The 18,624-nt window shown below is 39.9% G+C and overlaps 1 long non-coding RNA gene across 1 annotated transcript in view; it reads left to right on the top strand.

Annotated features, from left to right (window-relative positions):
- Positions 1-379: 379 nt before the first annotated feature.
- LOC311095718 overlaps positions 380-18,624 on the top strand; it is a 127,279-nt gene continuing 109,034 nt past the window's right edge. The window contains exon 1 of the long non-coding RNA XR_014608891.1: positions 380-857. This is a non-coding gene — a long non-coding RNA (uncharacterized lncRNA). The remainder of the gene's footprint in view (positions 858-18,624) is intronic.

An 18,624-nucleotide genomic window follows, 5' to 3' on the forward strand; every position in this document is an offset into this window, starting at 1 on the left:
TGTCCTCTATCAGAATGTCAAACCAAAACAACTTTCCCGCATTCGGTTCTATGGGCTGCCATAGACTCCCAGTTGGAAGAAGGAAGAATAATAATAATAAGAACAGGAACAGATACAATAGGTGCCTACGCACCTTCGGTGCTTGGCCCCTAATAATAATAAGAAACGGAACAGATACAATAGGTGCCTCCGCACCTTCGGTGCTTGGCCCCTAAATATAGCTGCAAGCAGCAATTACCGGGGCCAAGCAGAATAAGACGACAAGACATGCCAACATGTCTGAAAGTGTCAGACCAACTGCAACAATGAGCAATTAAAGACATTTAAAGAGGATTTTAGGCGAAATGGCTGAAAAATCATGTAAAAAGTGATTCAAAATATGATTTAATGGATTGTCACTTTTGACCAAAAGGTGGCGCTGTTACGAAATTGATGTGGTGTGGTCAGAGTAAGGAGACAGTGACACATACAAAGTTTTGTGTCAATATGTCGAGGCATTGCAGATATAAAGCCTGAATAGTCATTTTGGCATCATGCCTCAACTTTTCTGCTGTGCTATACGAAAACGGTTTCATAAATCGACACGAAATCCATAACTTTTTGTCGGCACAGTCTGGAGATGATACGATTCGATTTTGGTGAAAATCGGACAAACGGTCTAGGAGGAGTTCGAAAAAGTAGGTTTTGAATGAAAATCAAGATGGCGGACAGGAAGTTTGGCCAAATAAGGAAAACTTGGTATCTATGTTCTCGGCTTGACCCAAGGAATCTATTAAGACCCGTGGCATTTCAATAGCCAGATTTATTCAAAAGTTATTAGCCTTTTTGGAAATTTTGTTATAACTTTTGACCACTAGGTGGCGCTGTCTTGAAATATTTTGGTTGCCTTCAGGGGATGGTGCTGATGACACAATCTGAGTTTCGTAATATTACACCAATGCATTTGTTTAGTATAGCATTTTATTTCACAAAACTGTATTGAAGTCAATGGGAATTTCATATTTTGTTCAATTATAGCGCCACCAAGAGGCTCAGTCCCACAATTTTTTTTACGTGTCCTCAGAGTGAGCCCATACATATGTGTGTCAATTTTGGTGAAAATATCTCAATTCGCTTCGGAGTTATAGACATTTATATGAAAAAACACGAAAAAAATGACTGACACATGACTTTGATTGGAAATTAGTACCCCTAAACATCAATATTTTCGCATTTGGGCATTGGCGTATAGCTATCGACCTATGTTTCCAAACTTCTGACGGTGGTTTCGTCTCGATCCGACTAGCGGTTTCAAAGATATAGCCAAATGTTTTTTAAGCGCTAAATCACAACGCTACACAAACCGTAAGGCAAAACCTAGCATGTTTGGTATCGTAGGACTCGGCAACGATTCAGGAGTCTAAAAAGATGAGTTTCGTGAAAATAAGTCGACCACACCCAAAGTTATAAGCATTTGAAAAAAAAAATTCACCACTAGGTGGCGCTGTTTCGAAACTTCTCAGGCTCATTCAGGGCATTGTGCTGATGACCCATACCACGTTTCGTAACAATCCGTTCATGCGTTCATAAAATACAGAATTTTAGCACAAAATTCAAAATGGCCGACAGCCAAAATGACCGATATGGTCAAATTGGATATCAGTCGACTCGGCATGTTGCCCTGAATCTAACGAGACCAATTGTATGATTTTTGGACAAACTGTTCAGAAGTTATAAGCAAAAATAGCCATTTTTCATATCTCCGGACCAGTAGGTGGCGCTGCGCCGAAACACAGCATGTAGCCTCAGGTCATGCTTGTGAGTACAAGTACCAAGTTTGGTCTGAATACGATAAACCGTTGCGGAGATACGGCCTTACGACTGTTTTTGCTAGCGCTACGTAAAATGTATTCGTGCGTTTATCGAAAACGGTTTGACGAATCCATTTGAATTCCATAACTTTTTGTCAGCACTACCTGAAGATGATCTGGTTCAATTTTCGTGCAAATCGGACAAACCGTCTAGGACGAGTTCGAAAAAGTAGCTTTTTTTGAAAATTCAAGATCACGGCCATATTTTTATGACGGCAAATGACGTCATAGGGTGCAATCGAATCGCCATGAGCTCAGGAATCAGAGGGAAAAAGAATTTCGCTGATTGGCCTTACGGTTCAAAAGTTATTAGCAAAATAAAAGTGAAACTTTGGACAGGTGGTGGCGCTAGAGGGAATGACTTAGAAACACCAAAATTGGTGTATTTAATGTTGAGACGGTCCTCTATCAGAATGTCAAACCAAAACAACTTTCCCGCAATCGGTTCTATGGGCTGCCATAGACTCCCATGGCGGAAGAAGAAGAAGAAGAAGAAGAAGAAGAAGAAATATAGCTGCAAGCAGCAATTACCGGGGCCAAGCAGAATAAGACGACAAGACATGCCAACATGTCTGAAAGTGTCAGACCAACTGCAACAATGAGCAATTAAAGACATTTAAAGAGGATTTTAGGCGAAATGGCTGAAAAATCATGTAAAAAGTGATTCAAAATATGATTTAATGGATTGTCACTTTTGACCAAAAGGTGGCGCTGTTACGAAATTGATGTGGTGTGGTCAGAGTAAGTAGACAGTGACACATACAAAGTTTTGTGTCAATATGTCGAGGCATTGCAGATATAAAGCCTGAATAGTCATTTTGGCATCATGCCTCAACTTTGCTGCTGTGCTATACGAAAACGGTTTCATCAATCGACACGAAATCCATAACTTTTTGTCGGCACAGTCTGGAGATGATACGATTCGATTTTGGTGAAAATCGGACAAACGGTCTAGGAGGAGTTCGAAAAAGTAGGTTTTGAATGAAAATCAAGATGGCGGACAGGAAGTTTGGCCAAATAAGGAAAACTTGGTATCTATGTTCTCGGCTTGACCCAAGGAATCTATTAAGACCCGTGGCATTTCAATAGCCAGATTTATTCAAAAGTTATTAGCCTTTTTGGAAATTTTGTTATAACTTTTGACCACTAGGTGGCGCTGTCTTGAAATATTTTGGTTGCCTTCAGGGGATGGTGCTGATGACACAATCTGAGTTTCGTAATATTACACCAATGCATTTGTTTAGTATAGCATTTTATTTCACAAAACTGTATTGAAGTCAATGGGAATTTCATATTTTGTTCAATTATAGCGCCACCAAGAGGCTCAGTCCCACAATTTTTTTTACGTGTCCTCAGAGTGAGCCCATACATATGTGTGTCAATTTTGGTGAAAATATCTCAATTCGCTTCGGAGTTATAGACATTTATATGAAAAAACACGAAAAAAATGACTGACACATGACTTTGATTGGAAATTAGTACCCCTAAACATCAATATTTTCGCATTTGGGCATTGGCGTATAGCTATCGACCTATGTTTCCAAACTTCTGACGGTGGTTTCGTCTCGATCGGACTAGCGGTTTCAAAGATATAGCCAAATGTTTTTTAAGCGCTAAATCACAACGCTACACAAACCGTAAGGCGAAACCTAGCATGTTTGGTATCGTAGGACTCGGCAACGATTCAGGAGTCTAAAAAGATGAGTTTCGTGAAAATAAGTCGACCACACCCAAAGTTATAAGCATTTGAAAAAAAAAATTCACCACTAGGTGGCGCTGTTTCGAAACTTCTCAGGCTCATTCAGGGCATTGTGCTGATGACCCATACCACGTTTCGTAACAATCCGTTCATGCGTTCATAAAATACAGAATTTTAGCACAAAATTCAAAATGGCCGACAGCCAAAATGACCGATATGGTCAAATTGGATATCAGTCGACTCGGCATGTTGCCCTGAATCTAACGAGACCAATTGTATGATTTTTGGACAAACTGTTCAGAAGTTATAAGCAAAAATAGCCATTTTTCATATCTCCGGACCAGTAGGTGGCGCTGCGCCGAAACACAGCATGTAGCCTCAGGTCATGCTTGTGAGTACAAGTACCAAGTTTGGTCTGAATACGATAAACCGTTGCGGAGATACGGCCTTATGACTGTTTTTGCTAGCGCTACGTAAAATGTATTTGTGCGTTTATTGAAAACGGTTTGACGAATCCATTTGAATTCCATAACTTTTTGTCAGCACTACCTGAAGATGATCTGGTTCAATTTTCGTGCAAATCGGACAAACCGTCTAGGACGAGTTCGAAAAAGTAGCTTTTTTTGAAAATTCAAGATGGCGGCCATATTTTTATGACGGAAAATGACGTCATAGGGTGCAATCGAATCGCCATGAGCTCAGGAATCAGAGGAAAAAAGAATTTCGCTGATTGGCCTTTTGGTTCAAAAGTTATTAGCAAAATAAAAGTGAAACTTTGGACAGGTGGTGGCGCTAGAGGGAATGACTTAGAAACACCAAAATTGGTGTATTTAATGTTGAGACGGTCCTCTATCAGAATGTCAAACCAAAACAACTTTCCCGCAATCGGTTCTATGGGCTGCCATAGACTCCCATGGCGGAAGAATAATAATAATAAATATAGCTGCAAGCAGCAATTACCGGGGCCAAGCAGAATAAGACGACAAGACATGCCAACATGTCTGAAAGTGTCAGACCAACTGCAACAATGAGCAATTAAAGACATTTAAAGAGGATTTTAGGCGAAATGGCTGAAAAATCATGTAAAAAGTGATTCAAAATATGATTTAATGGATTGTCACTTTTGACCAAAAGGTGGCGCTGTTACGAAATTGATGTGGTGTGGTCAGAGTAAGGAGACAGTGACACATACAAAGTTTTGTGTCAATATGTCGAGGCATTGCAGATATAAAGCCTGAATAGTCATTTTGGCATCATGCCTCAACTTTGCTGCTGTGCTATACGAAAACGGTTTCATCAATCGACACGAAATCCATAACTTTTTGTCGGCACAGTCTGGAGATGATACGATTCGATTTTGGTGAAAATCGGACAAACGGTCTAGGAGGAGTTCGAAAAAGTAGGTTTTGAATGAAAATCAAGATGGCGGACAGGAAGTTTGGCCAAATAAGGAAAACTTGGTATCTATGTTCTCGGCTTGACCCAAGGAATCTATTAAGACCCGTGGCATTTCAATAGCCAGATTTATTCAAAAGTTATTAGCCTTTTTGGAAATTTTGTTATAACTTTTGACCACTAGGTGGCGCTGTCTTGAAATATTTTGGTTGCCTTCAGGGGATGGTGCTGATGACACAATCTGAGTTTCGTAATATTACACCAATGCATTTGTTTAGTATAGCATTTTATTTCACAAAACTGTATTGAAGTCAATGGGAATTTCATATTTTGTTCAATTATAGCGCCACCAAGAGGCTCAGTCCCACAATTTTTTTTACGTGTCCTCAGAGTGAGCCCATACATATGTGTGTCAATTTTGGTGAAAATATCTCAATTCGCTTCGGAGTTATAGACATTTATATGAAAAAACACGAAAAAAATGACTGACTCATGACTTTGATTGGAAATTAGTACCCCTAAACATCAATATTTTCGCATTTGGGCATTGGCGTATAGCTATCGACCTATGTTTCCAAACTTCTGACGGTGGTTTCGTCTCGATCGGACTAGCGGTTTCAAAGATATAGCCAAATGTTTTTTAAGCGCTAAATCACAACGCTACACAAACCGTAAGGCGAAACCTAGCATGTTTGGTATCGTAGGACTCGGCAACGATTCAGGAGTCTAAAAAGATGAGTTTCGTGAAAATAAGTCGACCACACCCAAAGTTATAAGCATTTGGAAAAAAAAATTCACCACTAGGTGGCGCTGTTTCGAAACTTCTCAGGCTCATTCAGGGCATTGTGCTGATGACCCATACCACGTTTCGTAACAATCCGTTCATGCGTTCATAAAATACAGAATTTTAGCACAAAATTCAAAATGGCCGACAGCCAAAATGACCGATATGGTCAAATTGGATATCAGTCGACTCGGCATGTTGCCCTGAATCTAACGAGACCAATTTTATGATTTTTGGACAAACTGTTCAGAAGTTATAAGCAAAAATAGCCATTTTTCATATCTCCGGACCAGTAGGTGGCACTGCGCCGAAACACAGCATGTAGCCTCAGGTCATGGTTGTGAGTACAAGTACCAAGTTTGGTCTGAATACGATAAACCGTTGCGGAGATATGGCCTTACGACTGTTTTTGCTGGCGCTACGTAAAATGTATTCGTGCGTTTATCGAAAACGGTTTGACGAATCAATTTGAATTCCATAACTTTTTGTCAGCACTACCTTAAGATGATCTGGTTCAATTTTCGTGCAAATCGGACAAACCGTCTAGGACGAGTTCGAAAAAGTAGCTTTTTTTGAAAATTCAAGATGGCGGCCATATTTTTATGACGGAAAATGACGTCATAGGGTGCAATCGAATCGCCATGAGCTCAGGAATCAGAGGAAAAAATAATTTTGTTGATTGGCCTTACGGTTCAAAAGTTATTAGCAAAGTAAAAGTGAAACTTTGGACAGGTGGTGGCGCTAGAGGGAATGACTTAGAAACACCAAAATTGGTGTATTTAATGTTGGGACTGTCCTCTATCAGAATGTCAAACCAAAACAACTTTCCCGCAATCGGTTCTATGGGCTGCCATAGACTCCCAGAGCGGAAGAATAATAATAATAATAATAATAATAAATATAGCTGCAAGCAGCAATTACCGGGGCCAAGCAGAATAAGACGACAAGACATGCCGACATGTCTGAAAGTGTCAGACCAACTGCAACAATGAGCAATTAAAGACATTTAAAGAGGATTTTAGACGAAATGGCTGAAAAATCATAGAAACTAATTAAAAATATGATTTAATGGATTATCACTTTCGACAAATAGGTGGCGCAGTTACAAAACTGATGTGATGTGGTCAGAGTGAGGAGACAATGACACATACAAAGTTTGGTGTCAATATGTCAAGGCATTGCAGAGATAAAGCCTGAATAGTGCTATTAGCATCATGCCTCAAATTTGCTGCTGCGCTATACGAAAACGGTTTCGTCAATTGACACGAAATCCATAACTTTTAGTCGGCACAGTCTGGGGATGATACGATTCGATTTTGGTGAAAATCGGACAAACGGTGTGGGAGGAGTTCGAAAAAGTAGGTTTTGAATGAAAATAGCATTTTATCTCACAAAACTGTATTGAAGTCAATGGGAATTTCATGTTTTGTTCTATTATAGCGCCACCAAGAGGCTCAGTCCCACAATTTTTTTTACGTGTCCTCAGAGTGAGCCCATACATATGTGTGTCAGTTTTGGTGAAAATATCTCAATTTGCTTTAGAGTTATAAACATTTATATGAAAAAACACGTAAAAAATGACTGACACATGACTTTGTTTGAATTTTACTACCCCTAAACATCAATATTTTCGCATTTGGGCATTGGCGTATAGCTATCGACCTATGTTTCCAAACTTCTGACGGTGGTTTCGTCTCGATCGGACAAGCGGTTTCGAAGATATAGCCTAATGTTTTTTAAGCGCTAAATCACAACGCTACACAAACCGTAAGGCGAAACCTAGCATGTTTGGTATCGTAGAACTCGGCAAGGTTTCAGGAGTCTAATTAGATGAGTCTCGTGAAAATAAGTCGACCGCACCCAAAGTTATAAGCATTTGAAAAAAAAAATTCCCCACTAGGTGGCGCTGTTTCGAAACTTCTCACACTCCTTCAGGACATCGTGCTGATGACCCATGCCAAGTTTCGTAACAATCCGTTCATGCGTTCATAAAATACAGCATTTTAGCACATAATTCAAAATGGCCGACAGTCAAAATGGCCGATATGGTAAAATTGGATATCAGTCGACTCGGCATGTCGCCCTGAATCTAACGAGACCAATTTTATGATTTTTGGACAAACTGTTCAGAAGTTATAAGCAAAAATAGCCATTTTTCATATCTCCGGACCAGTAGGTGGCGCTGCGCCGAAACGCAGCATGTAGCCTCAGGTCATGCTTGTGATGACATGTACCAAGTTTGGTCTGAATACGATAAACCGTTGCAGAGATACAGCCTTACGACTGTTTTTGCAGGCGCTACGTAAAATTTGTTCGTGCGTTTATTGAAAACGGTTTGACGAATCAATTTGAATTCCATAACTTTTGGTCAGCACTGCCTGAAGATGATCTGGTTCAATTTTCGTGCAAATCGGACAAACCGTCTAGGACGAGTTCGAAAAAGTAGGTTTTTCGAATGAATCAAAATGGCGGCCATATTTTTATTACAGAAAATGAAGTCATAGGATGCAATCGAATCGGCATGAGCTCAGGAATCAGAGGAAAAAATAATTTTGTTGATTGGCCTTACAGTTCAAAAGTTATTAGCAAAATAAAAGTGAAACTTTGGACAGGTGGTGGCGCTAGAGGGAATGACTTAGAAACACCAAAATTGGTGTATTTAATGTTGGGACTGTGCTCTATCAGAATGTCAAACCAAAACAACTTTCCCGCAATCGGTTCTATGGGCTGCCATAGACTCCAAGAGCGGAAGAAGAAGAAGAAGAAGAAGAAGAAGAAGAATAATAATAATAAGAACGCGAACGGATACAATAGGTGCCTCCGCACCTTCGGTGCTTGGCCCCTAAATATAGCTGCAAGCAGCAATTACCGGGGCCAAGCAGAATAAGACGACAAGACATGCCAACATGTCTGAAAGTGTCAGACCAACTGCAACAATGAGCAATTAAAGACATTTAAAGAGGATTTTAGGCGAAATGGCTGAAAAATCATGTAAAAAGTGATTCAAAATATGATTTAATGGATTGTCACTTTTGACCAAAAGGTGGCGCTGTTACGAAATTGATGTGGTGTGGTCAGAGTAAGGAGACAGTGACACATACAAAGTTTTGTGTCAATATGTCGAGGCATTGCAGATATAAAGCCTGAATAGTCATTTTGGCATCATGCCTCAACTTTGCTGCTGTGCTATACGAAAACGGTTTCATCAATCGACACGAAATCCATAACTTTTTGTCGGCACAGTCTGGAGATGATACGATTTGATTTTGGTGAAAATCGGACAAACGGTCTAGGAGGAGTTCGAAAAAGTAGGTTTTGAATGAAAATCAAAATGGCGGACAGGAAGTTTGGCCAAATAAGGAAAACTTGGTATCTATGTTCTCGGCTTGACCCAAGGAATCTATTAAGACCCGTGGCATTTCAATAGCCAGATCTATTCAAAAGTTATTAGCCTTTTTGGAAATTTTGTTATAACTTTTGACCACTAGGTGGCGCTGTCTTGAAATATTTTGGTTGCCTTCAGGGGATGGTGCTGATGACACAATCTGAGTTTCGTAATATTACACCAATGCATTTGTTTAGTATAGCATTTTATTTCACAAAACTGTATTGAAGTCAATGGGAATTTCATATTTTGTTCAATTATAGCGCCACCAAGAGGCTCAGTCCCACAATTTTTTTTACGTGTCCTCAGAGTGAGCCCATACATATGTGTGTCAATTTTGGTGAAAATATCTCAATTCGCTTCGGAGTTATAGACATTTATATGAAAAAACACGAAAAAAATGACTGACACATGACTTTGATTGGAAATTAGTACCCCTAAACATCAATATTTTCGCATTTGGGCATTGGCGTTTAGCTATCGACCTATGTTTCCAAACTTCTGACGGTGGTTTCGTCTCGATCGGACTAGCGGTTTCAAAGATATAGCCAAATGTTTTTTAAGCGCTAAATCACAACGCTACACAAACCGTAAGGCAAAACCTAGCATGTTTGGTATCGTAGGACTCGGCAACGATTCAGGAGTCTAAAAAGATGAGTTTCGTGAAAATAAGTCGACCACACCCAAAGTTATAAGCATTTGAAAAAAAAAATTCACCACTAGGTGGCGCTGTTTCGAAACTTCTCAGGCTCATTCAGGGCATTGTGCTGATGACCCATACCACGTTTCGTAACAATCCGTTCATGCGTTCATAAAATACAGAATTTTAGCACAAAATTCAAAATGGCCGACAGCCAAAATGACCGATATGGTCAAATTGGATATCAGTCGACTCGGCATGTTGCCCTGAATCTAACGAGACGAATTGTATGATTTTTGGACAAACTGTTCAGAAGTTATAAGCAAAAATAGCCATTTTTCATATCTCCGGACCAGTAGGTGGCGCTGCGCCGAAACACAGCATGTAGCCTCAGGTCATGCTTGTGAGTACAAGTACCAAGTTTGGTCTGAATACGATAAACCGTTGCGGAGATACGGCCTTACGACTGTTTTTGCTAGCGCTACGTAAAATGTATTTGTGCGTTTATTGAAAACGGTTTGACGAATCCATTTGAATTCCATAACTTTTTGTCAGCACTACCTGAAGATGATCTGGTTCAATTTTCGTGCAAATCGGACAAACCGTCTAGGACGAGTTCGAAAAAGTAGCTTTTTTTGAAAATTCAAGATGGCGGCCATATTTTTATGACGGCAAATGACGTCATAGGGTGCAATCGAATCGCCATGAGCTCAGGAATCAGAGGAAAAAAGAATTTCGCTGATTGGCCTTACGGTTCAAAAGTTATTAGCAAAATAAAAGTGAAACTTTGGACAGGTGGTGGCGCTAGAGGGAATGACTTAGAAACACCAAAATTGGTGTATTTAATGTTGAGACGGTCCTCTATCAGAATGTCAAACCAAAACAACTTTCCCGCAATCGGTTCTATGGGCTGCCATAGACTCCCATGGCGGAAGAATAATAATAATAATAATAATAATAATAATAATAAGAAACGGAACAGATACAATAGGTGCCTCCGCACCTTCGGTGCTTGGCCCCTAATAATAATAAGAAACGGAACAGATACAATAGGTGCCTCCGCACCTTCGGTGCTTGGCCCCTAATAATAAGAAACGGAACAGATACAATAGGTGCCTCCGCACCTTCGGTGCTTGGCCCCTAATAATAATAATAATAATAATAAGAAACGGAACAGATACAATAGGTGCCTCCGCACCTTCGGTGCTTGGCCCCTAATAATAATAATAATAAGAAACGGAACAGATACAATAGGTGCCTCCGCACCTTCGGTGCTTGGCCCCTAATAATAATAATAATAAGAAACGGAACAGATACAATAGGTGCCTCCGCACCTTCGGTGCTTGGCCCCTAAATATAGCTGCAAGCAGCAATTACCGGGGCCAAGCAGAATAAGACGACAAGACATGCCAACATGTCTGAAAGTGTCAGACCAACTGCAACAATGAGCAATTAAAGACATTTAAAGAGGATTTTAGGCGAAATGGCTGAAAAATCATGTAAAAAGTGATTCAAAATATGATTTAATGGATTGTCACTTTTTACCAAAAGGTGGCGCTGTTAAGAAATTGATGTGGTGTGGTCAGAGTAAGGAGACAGTGACACATACAAAGTTGTGTGTCAATATGTCGAGGCATTGCAGATATAAAGCCTGAATAGTCATTTTGGCATCATGCCTCAACTTTGCTGCTGTGCTATACGAAAACGGTTTCATCAATCGACACGAAATCCATAACTTTTTGTCGGCACAGTCTGGAGATGATACGATTCGATTTTGGTGAAAATCGGACAAACGGTCTAGGAGGAGTTCGAAAAAGTAGGTTTTGAATGAAAATCAAGATGGCGGACAGGAAGTTTGGCCAAATAAGGAAAACTTGGTATCTATGTTCTCGGCTTGACCCAAGGAATCTATTAAGACCCGTGGCATTTCAATAGCCAGATTTATTCAAAAGTTATTAGCCTTTTTGGAAATTTTGTTATAACTTTTGACCACTAGGTGGCGCTGTCTTGAAATATTTTGGTTGCCTTCAGGGGATGGTGCTGATGACACAATCTGAGTTTCGTAATATTACACCAATGCATTTGTTTAGTATAGCATTTTATTTCACAAAACTGTATTGAAGTCAATGGGAATTTCATATTTTGTTCAATTATAGCGCCACCAAGAGGCTCAGTCCCACAATTTTTTTTACGTGTCCTCAGAGTGAGCCCATACATATGTGTGTCAATTTTGGTGAAAATATCTCAATTCGCTTCGGAGTTATAGACATTTATATGAAAAAACACGAAAAAAATGACTGACACATGACTTTGATTGGAAATTAGTACCCCTAAACATCAATATTTTCGCATTTGGGCATTGGCGTATAGCTATCGACCTATGTTTCCAAACTTCTGACGGTGGTTTCGTCTCGATCGGACTAGCGGTTTCAAAGATATAGCCAAATGTTTTTTAAGCGCTAAATCACAACGCTACACAAACCGTAAGGCGAAACCTAGCATGTTTGGTATCGTAGGACTCGGCAACGATTCAGGAGTCTAAAAAGATGAGTTTCGTGAAAATAAGTCGACCACACCCAAAGTTATAAGCATTTGGAAAAAAAAATTCACCACTAGGTGGCGCTGTTTCGAAACTTCTCAGGCTCATTCAGGGCATTGTGCTGATGACCCATACCACGTTTCGTAACAATCCGTTCATGCGTTCATAAAATACAGAATTTTAGCACAAAATTCAAAATGGCCGACAGCCAAAATGACCGATATGGTCAAATTGGATATCAGTCGACTCGGCATGTTGCCCTGAATCTAACGAGACCAATTTTATGATTTTTGGACAAACTGTTCAGAAGTTATAAGCAAAAATAGCCATTTTTCATATCTCCGGACCAGTAGGTGGCACTGCGCCGAAACACAGCATGTAGCCTCAGGTCATGCTTGTGAGTACAAGTACCAAGTTTGGTCTGAATACGATAAACCGTTGCGGAGATATGGCCTTACGACTGTTTTTGCTGGCGCTACGTAAAATGTATTCGTGCGTTTATCGAAAACGGTTTGACGAATCAATTTGAATTCCATAACTTTTTGTCAGCACTACCTTAAGATGATCTGGTTCAATTTTCGTGCAAATCGGACAAACCGTCTAGGACGAGTTCGAAAAAGTAGCTTTTTTTGAAAATTCAAGATGGCGGCCATATTTTTATGACGGAAAATGACGTCATAGGGTGCAATCGAATCGCCATGAGCTCAGGAATCAGAGGAAAAAATAATTTTGTTGATTGGCCTTACGGTTCAAAAGTTATTAGCAAAGTAAAAGTGAAACTTTGGACAGGTGGTGGCGCTAGAGGGAATGACTTAGAAACACCAAAATTGGTGTATTTAATGTTGGGACTGTCCTCTATCAGAATGTCAAACCAAAACAACTTTCCCGCAATCGGTTCTATGGGCTGCCATAGACGCCCAGTCGGAAGAAGAATAATAATAAATATAGCTGCAAGCAGCAATTACCGGGGCCAAGCAGAATAAGACGACAAGACATGCCAACATGTCTGAAAGTGTCAGACCAACTGCAACAATGAGCAATTAAAGACATTTAAAGAGGATTTTAGGCGAAATGGCTGAAAAATCATGTAAAAAGTGATTCAAAATATGATTTAATGGATTGTCACTTTTGACCAAAAGGTGGCGCTGTTACGAAATTGATGTGGTGTGGTCAGAGTAAGGAGACAGTGACACATACAAAGTTTTGTGTCAATATGTCGAGGCATTGCAGATATAAAGCCTGAATAGTCATTTTGGCATCATGCCTCAAATTTGCTGCTGTGCTATACGAAAACGGTTTCATCAATCGACACGAAATCCATAACTTTTTGTCGGCACAGTCTGGAGATGATACGATTCGATTTTGGTGAAAATCGGACAAACGGTCTAGGAGGAGCTCGAAAAAGTAGGTTTTGAATGAAAATCAAGATGGCGGACAGGAAGTTTGGCCAAATAAGGAAAACTTGGTATCTATGTTCTCGGCTTGACCCAAGGAATCTATTAAGACCCGTGCCATTTCAATAGCCAGATGTATTCAAAAGTTATTAGCCTTTTTGGAAATTTTGTTATAACTTTTGACCACTAGGTGGCGCTGTCTTGAAATATTTTGGTTGCCTTCAGGGGATGGTGCTGATGACACAATCTGAGTTTCGTAATATTACACCAATGCATTTGTTTAGTATAGCATTTTATTTCACAAAACTGTATTGAAGTCAATGGGAATTTCATATTTTGTTCAATTATAGCGCCACCAAGAGGCTCAGTCCCACAATTTTTTTTACGTGTCCTCAGAGTGAGCCCATACATATGTGTGTCAATTTTGGTGAAAATATCTCAATTCGCTTCGGAGTTATAGACATTTATATGAAAAAACACGAAAAAAATGACTGACACATGACTTTGATTGGAAATTAGTACCCCTAAACATCAATATTTTCGCATTTGGGCATTGGCGTATAGCTATCGACCTATGTTTCCAAACTTCTGACGGTGGTTTCGTCTCGATCGGACTAGCGGTTTCAAAGATATAGCCAAATGTTTTTTAAGCGCTAAATCACAACGCTACACAAACCGTAAGGCAAAACCTAGCATGTTTGGTATCGTAGGACTCGGCAACGATTCAGGAGTCTAAAAAGATGAGTTTCGTGAAAATAAGTCGACCACACCCAAAGTTATAAGCATTTGAAAAAAAAAATTCACCACTAGGTGGCGCTGTTTCGAAACTTCTCAGGCTCATTCAGGGCATCGTGCTGATGACCCATACCACGTTTCGTAACAATTCGTTCATGCGTTCATAAAATACAGAATTTTAGCACAAAATTCAAAATGGCCGACAGCCAAAATGACCGATATGGCAAAATTGGATATCAGTCGACTCGGCATGTTGCCCTGAATCTAACGAGACCAATTGTATGATTTTTGGACAAACTGTTCAGAAGTTATAAGCAAAAATAGCCATTTTTCATATCTCCGGACCAGTAGGTGGCGCTGCGCCGAAACACAGCATGTAGCCTCAGGTCATGCTTGTGAGTACAAGTACCAAGTTTGGTCTGAATACGATAAACCGTTGCGGAGATACGGCCTTACGACTGTTTTTGCTAGCGCTACGTAAAATGTATTCGTGCGTTTATCGAAAACGGTTTGACGAATCCATTTGAATTCCATAACTTTTTGTCAGCACTACCTGAAGATGATCTGGTTCAATTTTCGTGCAAATCGGACAAACCGTCTAGGACGAGTTCGAAAAAGTAGCTTTTTTTGAAAATTCAAGATGGCGGCCATATTTTTATGACGGCAAATGACGTCATAGGGTGCAATCGAATCGCCATGAGCTCAGGAATCAGAGGAAAAAAGAATTTCGCTGATTGGCCTTACGATTCAAAAGTTATTAGCAAAATAAAAGTGAAACTTTGGACAGGTGGTGGCGCTAGAGGGAATGACTTAGAAACACCAAAATTGGTGTATTTAATGTTGAGACGGTCCTCTATCAGAATGTCAAACCAAAACAACTTTCCCGCAATCGGTTCTATGGGCTGCCATAGACTCCCATGGCGGAAGAAGAAGAAGAAGAAGAAGAAGAAGAATAATAATAAGAACGGGAACAGATACAATAGGTGCCTCCGCACCTTCGGTGCTTGGCCCCTAAATATAGCTGCAAGCAGCAATTACCGGGGCCAAGCAGAATAAGACGACAAGACATGCCAACATGTCTGAAAGTGTCAGACCAACTGCAACAATGAGCAATTATAGACTTTAAAGAGGATTTTATGCAAAATGCCTGAAAAATCATAGAAACAATAATTAAAAATATGATTTTATGGATTATCACTTTCGACCAATAGGTGGCGCAGTTACAAAACTGATGTGATGTGGTCAGAGTGAAGTTACAATGACACATACAAAGTTTGGTGTCAATATGTCAAGGCATTGCAGAGATAAAGCCTGAATAGTGCTATTAGCATCATGCCTCAACTTTGCTGCTGCGCTATACGAAAACGGTTTCGTCTATCGACACGAAATCCATAACTTTTAGTCGGCACGGTCTGGAGATGATACGATTCGATTTTGGTGAAAATCGGACAAACGGTCTAGGAGGAGATCGAAAAAGTAGGTTTTGACTGAACATCAAGATGGCGGACAGGAAGTTCGGCCAAATAAGGAAAACTTGGTATCTATGTTCTCGGCTTGACCCAAGGAATCTATTAAGACCAGTGGCATTTCAATAGACAGATTTATTCAAAAGTTATTAGCCTTTTTGGAAATTTTGTTATAACTTTTGACCACTAGGTGGCGCTGTTTCGAAATATTTTGAGTACCTTCAGGGGATGGTGCTGAAGGCACATTCTGAGTTTCGTAATATTACACCAATGCATTTGTTTAGTATAGCATTTTATTTCACAAAACTCTATTGAAATCAATGGGAATTTCATGTTTTGTTCTATTATAGCGCCACCAAGAGGCTCAGTCCCACAATTTTTTTTACGTGTCCTCAGAGTGAGCCCATACATATGTGTGTCAATTTTGGTGAAAATATCTCAATTCGCTTCGGAGTTATAGACATTTATATGAAAAAACACGAAAAAAATGACTGACACATGACTTTGATTGGAAATTAGTACCCCTAAACATCAATATTTTCGCATTTGGGCATTGGCGTATAGCTATCGACCTATGTTTACAAACTTCTGACGGTGGTTTCGTCTCGATTGGACTAGCGGTTTCAAAGATATAGCCAAATGTTTTTTAAGCGCTAAATCACAACGCTACACAAACCGTAAGGCGAAACCTAGCATGTTTGGTATCGTAGGACTCGGCAACGATTCAGGAGTCTAAAAAGATGAGTTTCGTGAAAATAAGTCGACCACACCCAAAGTTATAAGCATTTGAAAAAAAAAATTCACCACTAGGTGGCGCTGTTTCGAAACTTCTCAGGCTCATTCAGGGCATTGTGCTGATGACCCATACCACGTTTCGTAACAATCCGTTCATGCGTTCATAAAATACAGAATTTTAGCACAAAATTCAAAATGGCCGACAGCCAAAATGACCGATATGGTCAAATTGGATATCAGTCGACTCGGCATGTTGCCCTGAATCTAACGAGACCAATTGTATGATTTTTGGACAAACTGTTCAGAAGTTATAAGCAAAAATAGCCATTTTTCATATCTCCGGACCAGTAGGTGGCGCTGCGCCGAAACACAGCATGTAGCCTCAGGTCATGCTTGTGAGTACAAGTACCAAGTTTGGTCTGAATACGATAAACCGTTGCGGAGATACGGCCTTACGACTGTTTTTGCTAGCGCTACGTAAAATGTATTTGTGCGTTTATTGAAAACGGTTTGACGAATCCATTTGAATTCCATAACTTTTTGTCAGCACTACCTGAAGATGATCTGGTTCAATTTTCGTGCAAATCGGACAAACCGTCTAGGACGAGTTCGAAAAAGTAGCTTTTTTTGAAAATTCAAGATGGCGGCCATATTTTTATGACGGCAAATGACGTCATAGGGTGCAATCGAATCGCCATGAGCTCAGGAATCAGAGGAAAAAAGAATTTCGCTGATTGGCCTTACGGTTCAAAAGTTATTAGCAAAATAAAAGTGAAACTTTGGACAGGTGGTGGCGCTAGAGGGAATGACTTAGAAACACCAAAATTGGTGTATTTAATGTTGAGACGGTCCTCTATCAGAATGTCAAACCAAAACAACTTTCCCGCAATCGGTTCTATGGGCTGCCATAGACTCCCATGGCGGAAGAATAATAATAATAAATATAGCTGCAAGCAGCAATTACCGGGGCCAAGCAGAATAAGACGACAAGACATGCGAAAATGTCTGAAAGTGTCAGACCAACTGCAACAATGAGCAATTAAAGACATTTAAAGAGGATTTTAGGCGAAATGGCTGAAAAATCATGTAAAAAGTGATTCAAAATATGATTTAATGGATTGTCACTTTTGACCAAAAGGTGGCGCTGTTACGAAATTGATGTGGTGTGGTCAGAGTAAGGAGACAGTGACACATACAAAGTTTTGTGTCAATATGTCGAGGCATTGCAGATATAAAGCCTGAATAGTCATTTTGGCATCATGCCTCAACTTTGCTGCTGTGCTATACGAAAACGGTTTCATCAATCGACACGAAATCCATAACTTTTTGTCGGCACAGTCTGGAGATGATACGATTCGATTTTGGTGAAAATCGGACAAACGGTCTAGGAGGAGTTCGAAAAAGTAGGTTTTGAATGAAAATCAAGATGGCGGACAGGAAGTTTGGCCAAATAAGGAAAACTTGGTATCTATGTTCTCGGCTTGACCCAAGGAATCTATTAAGACCCGTGGCATTTCAATAGCCAGATTTATTCAAAAGTTATTAGCCTTTTTGGAAATTTTGTTATAACTTTTGACCACTAGGTGGCGCTGTCTTGAAATATTTTGGTTGCCTTCAGGGGATGGTGCTGATGACACAATCTGAGTTTCGTAATATTACACCAATGCATTTGTTTAGTATAGCATTTTATTTCACAAAACTGTATTGAAGTCAATGGGAATTTCATATTTTGTTCAATTATAGCGCCACCAAGAGGCTCAGTCCCACAATTTTTTTTACGTGTCCTCAGAGTGAGCCCATACATATGTGTGTCAATTTTGGTGAAAATATCTCAATTCGCTTCAGAGTTATAGACATTTATATGAAAAAACACGAAAAAAATGACTGACACATGACTTTGATTGGAAATTAGTACCCCTAAACATCAATATTTTCGCATTTGGGCATTGGCATTTAGCTATCGACCTATGTTTCCAAACTTCTGACGGTGGTTTCGTCTCGA

This window comes from Abramis brama (assembly GCF_963993115.1).
Source record: "Abramis brama genome assembly, chromosome: 14".
Classification (NCBI taxonomy): Eukaryota; Metazoa; Chordata; class Actinopteri; order Cypriniformes; family Leuciscidae; genus Abramis; species Abramis brama.